Source organism: Grampus griseus (genome assembly GCF_964374135.1).
Source record: "Grampus griseus genome assembly, chromosome: 7".
NCBI classification, from domain to species: domain Eukaryota; kingdom Metazoa; phylum Chordata; class Mammalia; order Artiodactyla; family Delphinidae; genus Grampus; species Grampus griseus.
The window spans coordinates 70,350,981-70,356,967 of record NC_139001.1 but is presented as its reverse complement, the minus strand read 5'-3'; the positions used below and the strand labels follow the sequence as shown (position 1 = coordinate 70,356,967).

Sequence of the window (5,987 nt, the reverse complement as noted above, 5' to 3'; positions counted from 1 at the left end):
AGGTTTATAGTTTCATCAATTTGCTATTTAATTGTTTCAAGTTATCCAAGTGCCAGGCAACGTTCTTGTATTCTTTCTTCCGTAAAGCAGTAGAACAAATACTTAAGTTTAACGTAAAAGTTGACATAGACGGAGGCAATATTTTTCTTTTTAGGACATTAAAAGACAGATATTTGGGGAAGTGCTTTTAAAACATTTTGGAATCTGGCTAAGTCTATCCATGGCTTTCACCAGCTGTCCCCCTAATTTGTCTCTCGCAGCTTCTTCCCATCTTCAAGAGCCTGTATCAACACTCTCCTCATTGATGTCAGTTGGTGCAGCGGCTCCATGTGTGGTCAGGGTTGTTGGAATTCTAGAAGGGTCCATGTCACTTTATTTTTAGGCTCCTTGTGACTTAAAAATATAAGAAATACCATAATAAGGTTAACAAAATTATGGTATATTTTTTTAAATTATGTCTCTTTATCCATACTTAGATGTAGGTTATTTTTACAATCTTTATTTTTGTATACAGATGTGTTTAACAATTACTGAATTTCTAGGCCAGGTTCAGGTGTCTAAAGTGCCTTTATAAGTAGTTTATATTGTCTAGACCCAAGGTATGCTGCAAGCCCAGTCTGGAGCAAAATTAGAAATAACGTCTTTCTAAAGACATGTTTAGTCATCCTAATCCAGTAATTTGTTTCCTTTCTCGGGCAGCAGGGCTGAGTTATACCTGGTTAGGCCACCATTCACAAGGGACAGCCAAGAAAACAGGGTACAGGTCACCAAAAACAAGACCAACCAATCCACCATGTGTTACGGTACAGGTTTCGCTGCGCAAATCACAAAACCTTTGTAAGATACGTGTGCCATCAAAAACGGGATCACTGCCATTGGTAAACCAGCAGCTACAGGAGCCTGTGTCACAGGTAAGATGCATCAAAAAAGACCATTTGCTATTAGGACACAGAGAGCAGCATTAAGTCCAATATATGTTGATCCATTTTCAAGCAGATTCCTTTCTGCTTCCGGAAGTTGGTTCATTTTCCTGGTTATGATATCAAGTTCTCCTTGACAGTATCGTCTGGTTCATGATTTTCCATCTTGAGCCTTACTCTTTCCACCCAGCACTCGCTGCTTCCTCTAGTATTCTTCAGCCATGCGAGGGCTCATGCCAACCTTTGCTCAACTCATCCAGGTGCAGCCCTCCTTCAGCATAGTTTCAGGGTTCAGACTTAACAAATGAATGCCCTTAACACAAACGAATAGATATTTTAAAAACGTAAGTTGATGCACAAGTTTGATACACTGCACTGGGCATAAAGGTGATTAAGACATAATACTCTCCCTCAAGGAATTCTCAGTCCAGCAAACTGTGCAATAGTATATAATAAATAATTGCACATAATTGTCGATAAGGTCATACAACCAGAAAGTACTTAACACGTAGTCTTTTTTCATAGAGAATGTCAAAACTTCAAACAGAAGTGCTTTCCTGTGTGGAAGCCTAGAGCAAGTGACTCTCCCGACTACTTCATGGGCCCTGAGCACACTGGGCTGGCTGTTCACCCCACCAGAGACCCATTCTCTGGTTCTTTGAGGTTGCTGGCATATGCAGCCACACTCTTGTTCATTGTGATTTTCAAGGTGACAGTGTGAGTTGCCATTTCACAACTGGGAAAGCCCCATTGTCTCCTGGCCCAACAGTGGTGCTGAAGCTTTTTTCAAATCGGTTCTCTCACTTTGAAAGCTCTTTTCATGTTTCAAAACACCAGAGAGAGCAAACTGATGCTAAATTACGTAATCTGCAGAGCAATCAATTGGACTAGGGGAAAGAAAAAAAAAGTTGGTCTGGTTATTTTGTTCCAGTCTGCACAGATAACACTCAATATCTTAATGGAGCTAAAACACATTACTGTCTAGGAGAGAGAGAGAGAGAGAGACTACAGTAACAAGTAGTCAATTTTCCCTCCTGAAAAACTTCATTTTGAGAAGACATACATTCTACACAAATCCTAGCTCCTGCTTGCACACTGTAATGCTTCAGTATACTAGGGATTCTTTGACCTCGTGAGATACCTCCCCAATCCATGCCTTATATATCTCCTGTCTCACCAACTCAGAGCAATTGGAAGAGACTGAGAGATTCAGTTCTAAAAAACAAGCCTCATCATAATGGAAAATCCAATTAACTTTAGATATAGGAGACGCATACCAGCAGCAGTGCTGTAATTTTACCTTCTATGAAAATGGCTTAGCTGCTCATTAGGTAGCATGTCAAAAATTAAACAACATCAATTATTTTCCTTGTCTCGAGATCTAGCATTATCTGGGGAATTAGAAGACCGACCACTGATATACATTTCAACTAGATGTAATTCCTGAAATCTTTGTTTTTTACTGTTTTATCTTGCATGTTCTGGGATGAGGGAAAATTATTTTCTCTGGGGAACCCAGACTGAACTCCTGTTCAATGGTTTGTAGATTGTGAAATGATGATGCAGATAATGTTGATGTCGTTTTTAGCTTTCCTAAGCGAAAAGTGATATGAAATAGTGATATTATCATGCTTACTGTCTCAGCTGCTTTGTGAGAGAAGTAAGAAAGTGATTGTTATCCCTGCTTACAGGAAGATAAACTGGGAGGCTGCAGGACTGGCTGAAATGTTCATACGTGATGGTTGATGGAGCTGAAACAAAAGCCAGGTCTCGACATCAAGCTCAGTGTCCAGCCTCCATACTATGCCTTTTCACACTGGCAAAGCTGACACACCCTGGGTTTCTAATGCAAGCCTGATTTTTATTACTTTTTCCAGATTTGCCTAGCTGCATTGAAAAATAAATCTATTCTTTTCCACAAAATGGCGAAGGATAGAAAGATGGTTAAGTCCTAATCCCTGTCCTCTAGAGGGTTAAAACAGTACCACAGGGCTTCCCTGGTGGCGCAGTGGTTGAGAGTCCGCCTGCCGATGCTGGGGACACGGGTTCGTGCCCCAGTCTGGGAAGATCCCACATGCTGCGGAGCGGCTGGGCCCGTGAGCCATGGCCGCTGAGCCTGCGCGTCCGGAGCCTGTGCTCCGCGACGGGAGAGGCCACAACAGTGAGAGGCCCGCCTACCGCAAAAAAATAAATAATACAGTACCACAAATACAAAGCAGAGAAATCATAGACAGCATATTAGAAATATAAGAAAATTATATTAAAGTCTTTCTGAAAGTAGGTAAAATATAAATTATAGGTGTGTAAACACATACTTATAAGTACAAGAGTGATACGGAAGTTTAAGGAGGTCTCTTTTGGTTGGGAGTAAAGAAAAATCAGGGAAAGCAAATGAGGGAAGAGGGGAGGATGATTGGGCTGCACTTCCCCTCCCTGTGGTTTCTTTTTGTTTAGCCAGCCTGCCCTTCCCCAGGCAGAGTTTCTCCAACTTAATGCTGCATGTAAGACTTAACCGAGGGAAACTTTTTAAAAATGCAGATTCATGTGTTCACAAACATCTAGATGCCATGGGCCCGCAGTGAGATCTTGAAATCTGCACTTTTAGCAAGGCTCCAGTGGCTGAGAGTCAAGCTTTGGACTTTGAATTGGGAAACAGTGCTTTGAGATCATGCCAATCATCAGTTTTAAGGAAAGGAGAGTTCCAACTTGGAAGATATAGATGATATAGGAGTCCACAAAGGGTGGTCTTTGCAATCTCCAGCTGACATCATGGGAAAGTAGGACTGAAAGAGGAAAGGAAAAGACACCTCTCAGTAATTAACGAATACAGTCTTCTCCCAGCCCACGTATACTTGGGCACAGCCCTGTGTGCAGAGAAATCTGACTCCTGACAATGCTTCCACTTTCCCTGTCCAGCTCCTACATTTCCTCTGACCCTCCTATTATGCTTCATCTGGGGCACGGCTGCTCTCATTTTCCATTTATGAATAATCTGGGGCTATATTTAGGCATCTCCAGTCATTAGGTACCCACATTTCTGTACACAGCCTATAAGGTTTTATTTTTTTTTTTTTTTAGAATTCTAGAAATTCATGAGAAAGAAAGCTCTTAATATTAGGTCACTTAGTCAATTACCTCCCTTCCTGCCTAATGCAAGATCATTCCCAATAGTCCTGTTTCTAGCTCTGTTGCCTATTTTTAAATGTACTAACTGATGGTGATTCTGCCACTCCCCTCAGGAGACTGTTATCCTGGCCCACCATTCTCAGTGTCAGGGGGCTTTCCCTGGTAATTAGCTCCAACTTGCTATTTCTTCCCCTTCCCATTATCCTTGGTTATCAATTCCCTTGTAACAACATTATTTCTCTCACAGTAGTTCTATATTTTTAGATAGTTTCCACAGTTTCACAAGCCACTGTTAAAAAGAGCTGAGCTACTTAGTATCAGCCCATATCTTAATTAGTCACGCTGTTGGAGGATGAAGATGGACCTAATGCAAAGGGTCATTGGGTCCTGCTGTGTCCCGCCAAGGGCTGCATTATCTTGTGCCTGCATCTCCGTGCTTGTCTGCATTGATTTTATCAGTCTGAGGTCATCCTCCTCTACAGAGCAGCGTCTCTTTAAGCGTAATGTGTCTAGGTCACATGAAGGTGTATAAAAAAAGGGCCACCTCATTATCTGAAAAATGGGAACGAGACTGCCTACTTGGTTACATTTCTATGAATGTTAAATGATACCAGGTACACAAATAATTTAGCAAAAATTCTAGCATGCAGTAAATATAATAAAATCCTGAGGCATATCGAAATGGTACTAACATGAATATACCTCACTCTGTTTTCAGCTTTACCTCATTCTGTTTTCAGCTTTGTTAATTGCTGGTTATATGACCTCATCAAAACTTATGTGCAATGATTAATTATATAATCCTTCACAGTTGCTGGACCGAGTATTCCTTGAGGAGAGGAATTGTGTCTTATTCACCTTTATGCCCAGGGCATCAAACTTAAATGTATCAGCCTAAGTTGTTTTGCCTTCCTGAGCCTCAGTGTTCACTTCTGTGAAATGAGCACATATGATCTACCTTTAGGTCAGACATATTTTATGTCCTAGCTTATATCTTCTTAGCCCACAGTTTTGCTCCAGCCACTGCTGCAGCTACCTCACGTGCAGAGGAAGAGACCAACGACACCTCACCTCACCCGCACCCCGAGGAATCCTGCCATCACCTAAGAGACATCTGCAAGAGCCTGGGTCCGATCATCCAAGTAGTGGTTCTCACCGGGAAGATTTGGTGATCACAACTGTGGGAGGGAGGTGCCACTGGCATCTACTAGAAAGAGGCCGGGGACACTGTTAACAACCTGCGATGTCCCCAACAAGAAAGAACTGCCCAGCCCGTATGCCAATAGTGCTGCTGTTGAGAAACCCTGACAGAGAGACCCTACAGAAACCTCATCCGAGGAAGATGCCTCATAAGATACACTCCTTTCTCTCGTGTTCAGACCCTGTCCCCTTCACCGCTCTGGACTGGACCCATCAGAAGGTTATTTCTCTGCTCTATAAGTGCATACATGAATACAGCAGATTTATACTAATAAGGTGTGTGTATAATAGCAGAACATTGGTTTCTATCCTGTGGTGTCAGAGCTGTAATGCTAGGAATGTTTAGGTCACAGCACCACCACAGGGGGATACATGCTCTTTGCTCCGGGAAGAAACAGCACAGCTAAAGAATTGCAATACAGAAACGAAGGGAACAAGTGTAGAAGTGGATCTTGAGGGTACTCATATATGAGGTTAGAGTGTAAGGCTGGAGAGGGGAGAATTTATTGACATTGGAACACTCTCCCATGATAGAGGGTTCGATGTCTTAGCAAGGACAAAAAAAAAATTGGTCCTAATACACTGCTGGGATCATTCTTTGAAGCTTGGACCTGACCAAAGTAAATCAGGTATAAAAATGCTTTGGCAGAGTATTTGGGAAAAGGATCAAAAGGCTCAGAGAGAGAGATGGGAATGCTGTAATAGATTTATGTTAGATCAAAGAAACCTCCACCTGACTAT

At 42.0% G+C, this 5,987-nt stretch overlaps 1 pseudogene across 1 annotated transcript; it reads right to left on the bottom strand.

The window, feature by feature from the left end:
* Positions 1 to 527: 527 nt before the first annotated feature.
* On the bottom strand, positions 528 to 1,085 carry LOC309824913 (transmembrane protein 126A-like; annotated as a pseudogene). The gene has a single exon. The product of its transcript is annotated as a transmembrane protein 126A-like (transcript).
* Positions 1,086 to 5,987: the final 4,902 nt, after the last annotated feature.